This window comes from Lepisosteus platostomus, chromosome 11, assembly GCF_059453375.1.
Source record: "Lepisosteus platostomus isolate fLepPlt1 chromosome 11, fLepPlt1.hap1, whole genome shotgun sequence".
NCBI lineage: Eukaryota > Metazoa > Chordata > Actinopteri > Semionotiformes > Lepisosteidae > Lepisosteus > Lepisosteus platostomus.
The window spans coordinates 35,134,799-35,144,577 of record NC_142621.1 but is presented as its reverse complement, the minus strand read 5'-3'; positions in this window follow the sequence as shown (position 1 = coordinate 35,144,577).

Here is a 9,779-nt window from a genome sequence, read left to right as displayed (position 1 = left end):
GAAGTGCATGTCTGCAAACATTCTAGGTCAGCAACAGCATCTGTCCTTGACAATAATGATGAGGCATAATTCTGTCAAAACTGTTGCGATGATTGGAACAGTAACCAAATTAAACCTGAGGGGGGAGCACAGTGACATTGTTGACTCAGAAGACAGCTGGGTACATCTGGATGAAATGTTCACTGGTGTATTATCTACAGTATGTAACTCACATCTTCAAACATTAATGACCTTCTGTCATTATTTGTCCCTTCTCATGATTTGTTTTGCTATTCATTTTTAGCTGAACAGGATGTGTTTTGCAGAAACACTTTGCTGGATATTAAATAATAAAACAGACCTACTTATTTCAAAGGACTTGATTTCCCTCAAAGAATCCTTTCAACCCAATATGAATCATTATCAATATTGTGTTACATATCCACCCAGTCTGGAATTTCCGCACTGTGTCCCAACATGTCGGCTCACTGTGATGACCGATGTATTCCCAAGGGGGAGAAAGAAGAAATGCACACAGGCTTCTCAGACCCGTCCACCCATTGAGCTTTTTATTTCCTGTCATGCTACAAGATCTGGAATGACTTAATATTCAGCATCAGTTGCAGGAGAAGCTGTCTTCCAATGGGAACCTGCAGGCACCTGAGAAATCACAGGAGTCACAGGTTTTCTGGGAGCCAAGAGAGCCCTGGCCAAATGATCTCAAGCCCAATCCAGCTGGTGCAAAGCTGGGGAATTTCAGCCAGAGCTGGCCAGTAAGATGCCTAATCTTGGATTTATACTGTCAGAATCATAGAACCCAACCTGCACTTGGAATGAATGCCTTTACTGGTTGAGTCACTCAGAAGCTCTGACCTCCTTTTACATAAAACAGTGCTCTAAAATGCTTGATCATTACACCGTATCTGTAAACTAGTGGGATAGAAATATTTGATGGCACCGAAGATCTTGAAAATTCTCTGGATCATCTTGATGTCTTAAATCTGTAAGAGCTTTGGCCCCACCCCCTGACAAACTTAATTTGCTTCCTGTAAACTTAGAAAGAATTTTGAGATTCGACTGTCAGGAGCAAGCAGATGACTTAACCAGCCAGGCTTCCACAGAAACATCTTCATCCTGAGACAGTGGGATCCCATCAGGCAAACAGACTTCACCAAATCCAGACAATTTAACAAGTGGTATACCCTTCACTCTAAGGATTACCTCTGCCACCTTATGTCCACAACTGCTTACAGTCCTTTCTTTGGGTTCATAGGGAAAGACGAATATTTCATATTTCATTCACTCCATTGACAAGGATCACAGTTCAGTGGTCACAATGTATAGCGTGTATAACTGAGAATGATTGTTTTATGTCTTTTCAGATTACATGGAGGTTTTTCACCATTTCACCACACCAAGTGTGGAAAATAAACATTAAACAGACACAACCTGCTGCCAAATGAATCAAGTTCTCAAACTGTCCGAGTTACATATGTCTTTCAATTTCAAGAGAAACCACTAGTCCCACACAAAGTAGCTTTTTCATGCAGAGCATCATAATTATTTCCCTTTGTGTTGTATCCCCTTCACTCATGCATTTTTAATTTCATGTTTACAATGTTAAAGGCTTGCAATTGTCCAGACATTATTCCTTAGAAAGGAAATAAACATGTAATAAAGGCATCTCACTGATATATCTAGTACCGTATATGTAAACACAATGTCACTGAAGGAGAAAAATAAACTGCAAACGAATAGAGGAACAAAATAACATTTAATTAAACAAGAAAACCATAAACAAGTACAATGAGATTCAAATATGGCTGTTCTTTATTTCCTTAATAGTTTACTAGAAGTAAACAACACTGGCCTAGTGTTTAAAGACAGCTACAATATGGCATAATCTATAATTAGAGCAATTTTGTTTTCTCCATGTTCATGTGGATTTCCACCAAGTGCTTTAGTTTCCTCCCGCAGTCCAAAGACATACTGGTAGGTTAATTGGCTTCTGAGGAAATTGGCCCTGGTTTGAGTGTAGACATGTCTGTCTGTGTGTCTGCCCTGCAATGGACTGGCATCCCATTCAGGGTGTGTCCTGCCTTGTGCCTGTTGCTTGCTGGGATAGGCTCTGGCTCCTCCACGACCCTGTATTGCATTAAGCTTTTAGCTTTTAAATGTATGGATAATGGGTTTCTTTCGCCACATTTTTGAGAAGTATACTGTAGCACAATGAGTATTTGATATAGTGAATCTCCATCTTGTCCGAATCTAAAGCCCTCTCACAACAGGTACTGCCATACTGTAGACAGTGTATTAGAGGCCCAATAAGGGATTTGTATTTCTGAGGGCCAAGCATTTCCTATGAATCTGTGTTTTGAGTTCACATATTGGGAGACAGAGAAACTGACATATTTTAATAATTTTATTGTTTTTGATTATGGCACAAAAAGTAAGATAAAATCTGGGTTTGTTAGACACCTGGGCACTCTAAAAATCTAATTGGCAGGCAATTAAAGCAATTTGGAAGGTAGTACCTACAGTACTGGTTGCAAATACAAAATACAAAAAAATACTTGTAAGCTTTCACTGAGCACTTCTCTGAAATGGGGTTCACATGTCTATTTAATTTAAAGCATGCCTGAGCCTGAGATTCTGCAAAGTAAACTTTTCATTTGATAGTTTTCAAGGGGGTCTGCTTTCCCAATTTCTCGGTTATTAAATTTCAGTAAAAAAAATCTCAAAATTTTGAATTCGTGTAAAATTAACTTTGTGAACGTACTGTATGGTTTCCATGTTGTTACAGGCAGATGAGAAATCACTGTTCTCGCCACAAGCGAGAAACACAGTTGGTGCAAACTGTGACAGGAAAGTGGTCCTTCCTGCTCACCTGCCGCTGTAAGCAAATGAGAAACAGAAACATGGTCTCCTAACAACATTAATTACGATGAGTGCATTTAATTGGTTGGCAGGTTGCTCTTCTTTGTAATAATAAAAAGCAACTAAAAACGTCTTGTATGTGTTAGTTTCATGAATATATTTACTATTAATATAATAGCAAAATTCGCTTGGTCTAAAGCACGTTTATAATGTAACAGGACAGGGCTGTTACAACAAGTGTTATTGCCTCATTCTGAATCACAGACAATAACGGCAATATGGCGCTACACATATGTTGAAACTTAATCTCTTTTGTGATGTAAATTGGATATTGTGATGTTGTACACATTACTGTGTACTTGGTAGTTTCATTGTTATTTGAAATGCACTGATCATTGCTGATCTATTATATTAAGCCCAAAATGCAAAAATGGTGTAGCAATTCTCCTTTAATACCTATGCTAGCTGTTATACAGGGTGGGGTGAAGGGAATTTGTGTAGAACTGTGTGGAACGTAAATTATGAAACATTCATTTTTTTTAATCTTGAAAACAAGACAAAAACTAGGCCAAAGTAGCGTAAGCTTGTTTTTTCCTTTCTCTACAAGGGGAGGGGGGGGGGGGTTTATTATACTGCTCTACTGAGTGTTCAAAGGAGGGAGAAAAGTATTCTACACACCAAAGATGGGAAAACAAATCTCATAAGGCATGTGTTTCTGAGCAGCCCTGAAACAGCTTCTTTGCCTGTGCTCATTGGAGACAGGGTCCTCTCTCAAACAGAGTTATCAGACTGTTTTGTAAATTATAGACAGGCTGGGGGAACCATTGCTTCATGCTGACGCTGAAGAAGACATCAGCAATGCTTAAATGGGGCAGCAGATTTCATGTAATGGAGGGGACATCTGCTGGTGTGATTACAGAATGACAGACACATTTCAGTTTCTACAAAAATGATAAAATAATATTTATTATGACAAGGGGTGGCTGTATTTGGCCCTGCAGAACCCGCAGGTGTTATAACTCACCCTTACATCCTCAATTGGTAATTTCTTGGAATGTTTGTTTTGATCAGTTTCATAAATTGTTCGTTAAGGATATTATACAATGATATTTTCTCTGTTGTATCCACTGTTAAAACTTCTTGCATCTCACAGTTTGGCACTGGGGTAGAGGCTGGGTGAGGGTCTCTGTGCTTTGAGGACTTGTTGAATTTTCTCTCCAGTAATTTAGTAATCTCAAATTTTAACACAAATTCCATTACCAGCAGATTTCCCAACACTGAGCAATGCCAATTCTTTTACCACTTATAAGAAAACAATGTTAATTTTACATTTTTTTGTTCTTAAATGAGAAACAGATTAAACCCTCCTGATGCAAAGAAAAACTAGTGTTCACCCAGAAAATACAACAAAAGCAGCACACAAGAATCATTTCAGTTTACTCCACCTTTGTCCATTTACCAGTGCAGTTCTAAAAGCGAGGGTTTTCCCCTTTCTCAGATTGGAAGACTCAATGTCCAAGTTTATTAAACCCACCCTCAACAATACCATCCAAGTTTGCCCGATTTAAAGCATTACATTCAAATTAAAAGAACATTCCCCTCTTTTGTAGATTTTAAAACGCTTATTGCTAAAGAAGGAAACCCTGGAAAAGTGTTAATCACAAATAGTTTGGGGAAAAAGAAGTAATGAAGGATCAGCCATACTCTACATAAAGTTTTATAAATGGGGATTGAATAGATATTTCATTAATTAGAAATTAACTATAAACCAAAGTTCTATAGAATATCAATAATGCATTAAGTCAGGATTAGGGTGCGGTCAGTGTTAATATTAATGCTACTGTGTACTGTATGTATAAATGCATTATTAACATTCTACAAAACCTCAGTTTACAGTAAATTGATCATTAACATTATCTTCTTGCACCTCTAAACATGCTCTGTTTAAACATTCAAGTTCTGATTTAAAATATTCACTTCTAAATTGGGTGAACTGTAATTTAACAAAATGGGACACCATACTTTTGCAAAGCACTCCCAAAATTAAACTAAATGAACAAGATTTTCACAATTTAAGGGTTTGTGCATTACAAATGTTTACTGAGTGCAGATATCCTTATTCCGTTCGGACTCCATACGTAACGCAGTATAAAAACAAGTAGTGCATGCTGGTCCTGGAAATGTTTGGAAATTAAACCCGAAAAGTTTTGGTACTGTAAATTCAGTTCCACAGATCAAAGTCATTTGATAGCGTTAAATAATCATAATCATAGTAACAATAAAATTCCTTACATTTATTTTGTGCTTTTCTGGACACTCCACTCCACTGAAAGCACTTTACAGGTAATGGGGACTCCCCTCCACCACCACCAATGTGCAGCACCACCTGGATGATACAACAGCAGCCATAGTGCACCAGTACACTCACCACACACCAGCTATCAGTGGGGAGGAGAACATGATGTGATGAAGCCAGTTCATAGATGGGGATTATTAGGAGGCCATGACTGTTAAAGGTCAATGGGAAGTTTGGCCAGGACATCAGAGTAACATCCCTACTCTTTTCAAGAAACACTCTGGGATTTTTAATGACCACAGAGAGTCAGGACCTCGGTTTTACATCTCAGCCTAAGGATGGCGCCTTTTTACAATATAGCATCCCAATCCTTATACTGGGGCACAAGGATCCACACAGACCACAGGGTGAGCATCCCCTGCTGGCCTCACTAACACCTCTTCCAGCAGCAACCTTAGCTTTTCCAGGAGGTCTCCAAATCAGGTACTGACCAGGCTCACACCTGCTTAGCTTTAGTGGGTTGCCAGCTGTGAGTTGCAGGGTGATAGCTGCTGGCTAGAGTTTGTCATGTCTCAGTGGCAATTTTTTGAAGTGCTTTACAAAACAAAGTAGAGGTGGACATCTCTCAAAGTGAGAAAACAGGGGTGCTTTTTCTCTCTGCTCATGGCTCCCTGTGAGCCTAGCCCTGGCTTGAGAAAACCCTGTATTTAATCTGACAGCCCTACCCCAGTAATGGCCAGACAAGCCCCATTGTTTGGAATACTGGTAGCTGCATAGGTAGAGAGGTGGGGGTGTGAATGAAATCTCTTTGCATATGAGAGCTCCCATCTGAACAGAATGCTTCCAATGCATGTCACCCCTTAGGAGTGTTCTTTTTCTGTTGCTAAAGATCAAAGAAGGAGCCAAGGAGCTTTGAACAGATCTCACTCAGTCTTTAGGGTAGCAAATAGCTCAAGGTGCTTTTAGATTTTAAGGGTAACAACAACAGGATACTCCAGGCTGTCAAACCCCGTTCAAAAGAAATGGAAAACATTACCAGAAAAAAAGGAGGACAGGGTGAGATGCTGGTGAAATGACTAAATAGAAGATGAATTCCTCCCCTATGCACCTTGGAAACATGATTCACTATTAATGCAAAAGAGGTCTTCTATAATCACATTCAAAAATATATTAAAATGTATAGGGGCTCTTAGTATTCATAGCGCTTCTGTCCTTGTGACCGTGGGATTCTGATCTTATCTGATCTGAAAATCTCATCCATAATTTAAAACAAGCATATTCTTTAATAATTCCAGGAGGAACAATAGGAACAATGCCAGGGAGTTTTTCTTCTTTTTGCCAGTGAATGTGGTCCTGAGCATTCCTGACTAAAAACCTGTTCAGAATACATGCTATAGCTCCCTGAAGTATTATTTGGGTAAAACCAGTTATGCATATGCACAAAAACAGGGACAAAAATGGGTAAGAGATGAGAGGCATGCTTGTTATTTGAATATTAAAAGACTGAGAGACAAATATAGTTAAACAGTTAAAATTTTCATAGCTAAATAATTTTATTGGTTTTGCATTGGCCTTAATTGTGTATAGCTTAAATGTGGATAGAACTGTGATGAAAAGAGAAGAAAAAAAGAAGATTGGTTACCTAATGTAATCCTATATCAAATATTTATTTATAGGCTCCTGTATTTCATTCCAAAGCCACATATGTGTAAGCATGAGGATTTAGAATGAAATACAGGGAAACTAAGAACAACATAATAACATAAGGATTTTCACCAACAAGAACAGGCCATTTGCCCCATCTAGTTAGTTTTGTTGTTAGTATCAAATAAATCTGAGGATTTCATCCAGTCACTTATCGAAAGAAGCCATGTTAGCTGCAGCAGCATGGCTGAATAGCTTGTTCCAAATCCCTGAAACCCTTTAAATAATTTAAAGATTGAACTGGATAGACAGTGATAGAAATACACAGATAAGAAGTGTACTGTTAGATACTGACACTCATACACATTCAGCATTTAATAGGACCAAAATCAAAGTCTGCTTTCCTCTGAAGAGTGAAGCATTGCTCATGTAGACTAGAAAATTGAAAAAAAAGTTGTAACAGTGATCAAACTGTCTACTCTCTTATTAACATATTTTTTTCAGAATACCAAGGGACACATACTTTTCACCTGGGCATTGAGGATGTTCTTTTCATTTCCTCCACAGTAGAAAGGCTTGTATCAATGTACCACTTTGCAAAGATACATCCTGAGGGACTTAATGGCTTCCTGCTGAATGGTCACAGAACACTCCTCCTGGGTATTGCTGACACCTGAACTCATTTCATATATTCCAGTGACAGTCATGCCATGTCCCGGAAAGCCATAGTCCTGTAAGTGTTATGCCTAAATTCCAAGTATACTTTTTATTATATTATACTTATTGTAATATTAGTGTAATATTTAATTATAATTGATTTAAATAAGAAACTAAGCATTCAAAAGGACCTTATCCACATAAATCTGATTTATTAAATTTTTAATATAGTAAAACCCTGCACAGGTTATTGAGCTTCTGTTTATGAGATAACAGGAGGCACATCTTTACACCAAGGACTGTAGGTGCATAGAACAAGCTACCCAACTCTGGATTCTTTTAAGAAACAACTGGATGAGATTCACAGATTGATTAGCTGCTAACCACCAAACAGGCTAAATGGGACAAATGGTCTCCTATTATTTGTCACCTTTTTATTTTTTAAACAGGTGTTAATTTTTAAGTGATTCTGTGTTTTCTGTAGATAATTTTGGTGTTTGTGATTTTGGTATTAATATAGCGTTTTGAGACTCATTTTTCATACATTTTCCAATGCCTTCCCGCAAACAATTTTGTCTTCTGAGTGACACTGTTTATAAGATATTCCATTTCTGTTACAAGTGTCAACCGATCTACTTCTTCGTTTTTCACATATTTCTCATTGAAAGCAGATGCTGTTAAGACAGGAAAATAAAATCATGCAAATACCATTAAATATACTGTACTTTAACATACTGTATCTTTCATAATAATATCCCTATGCTGTCAAAAGTACAATGTTTGATTAACTGGGTTTAACTGATAAATGGCAGTAGAAACTGCAAGGAAATTAAGACTTGGAAAAGCAAGTGTTGTGTCCTTTATGGCGAGTACTATCAGGGTGGGAACAATTACAGTTTTAGCCTAAAATCCACAGCATTTTCATTTCTGAGAACACACTGTAGTTTCACAAACAGCCAAGGGCCATAGCCAAAGGCTGGGAAACACTTGGATATTGACATGTGCTTAGAGTCCTTACTAACGCGAGACAAGTGAAATATTCCCAGATCATTCTTGTGTCACCAATAATCATTTGGTTGATTACTTGTTAAAAATCAATTATAGTAACCACAATAAGAATCTTTATTTTATTAAATCATGACTATGACACCTGAAATCTAATTTGTGCCATACTGATTTATTTTGTTTCTGTTATATCAGCAGTATTTATTTATAGATTAATGTTTACATAAATTGGTTGGAGGAGGAACTGTGTCCCGGCTGTGCTTCACTAACTTAATGGATCTTACTTTATTAGTATATTTTTGACTATTGAAAGAATACTAATTATACACTGAAGAAATTATTGGTTGAAGTTAATAATTAAAGCAATCATGGTCATTCCCTTCTATTTTTAACACCATTTGTTAAATCCAAGCAATTTCTTTTTCCTTAAAGGGCTGAACTATTCATTGTGGGGATGAAAATAGAACAAGTCTTACTGGCAATGTGTGACTCACTTGGAAACATGTTAAACAGAGGAAAATATTAAACACAAAAGAAGACTATTAGGCAGGAAAACTAGATCATATCATATAACTGATTATAATTTAGTTTGAAAGACACCTTTAGCATTCCTACATGAGCAGGAAAAGCTGTTAAATGCAGATATTTTTAAGGTCTTTCCTAGGCCTTTTCCTACTCTATTTTATGCTGTGTTCTGCTTTGCTGTTAGGACCTGGGTTTAATAAATCTCACTAAGTATATTCAAGGAAACATAGCACATAGCAACTAATCTATTAATATTTCCGTTTTATTTCTCTGTACCTTTTCCTTATGTGTCCTGTTCGCTTTAGGGATTTTTTTTCTGCTACTGTAGAGTAATTAAAATGAAGGCCCCTAGGACAACCATGAGATGGCAAAACTGTTACAAAAATTTGCTTACACAGAGTGGGGCCATTAATATTCCTGTATTAATGGCTTTGATAAGACTGCAGGAAACCAAAGTACAAACTTGTTAATAGAACACTTTTCCAGTTTAAGGAAGCTGCAAAGCACTGCTGGGAGTTTAATGGAGATAAAATACAAAGCTGATGGGGAACACAGGTTAATATTGCAGTAATGACAGCTTGTGCTATCCTTGCCAAATGCCATAGCACTGCTCTAGATTCTAAAAAACTTTCAGAGGTGTTCTTTGCAAATGGTATTTGGCTGTGAGCTACTTAATACAGTCACATCATCTTGTGAAGCTCACAGAAAATCTAAAGATAATTTGCAAATGACTTTAAAGCTATAATAATCCAAGTTCAATCCTGAATACACAGAGCTGTGTGACAGGATATGAATT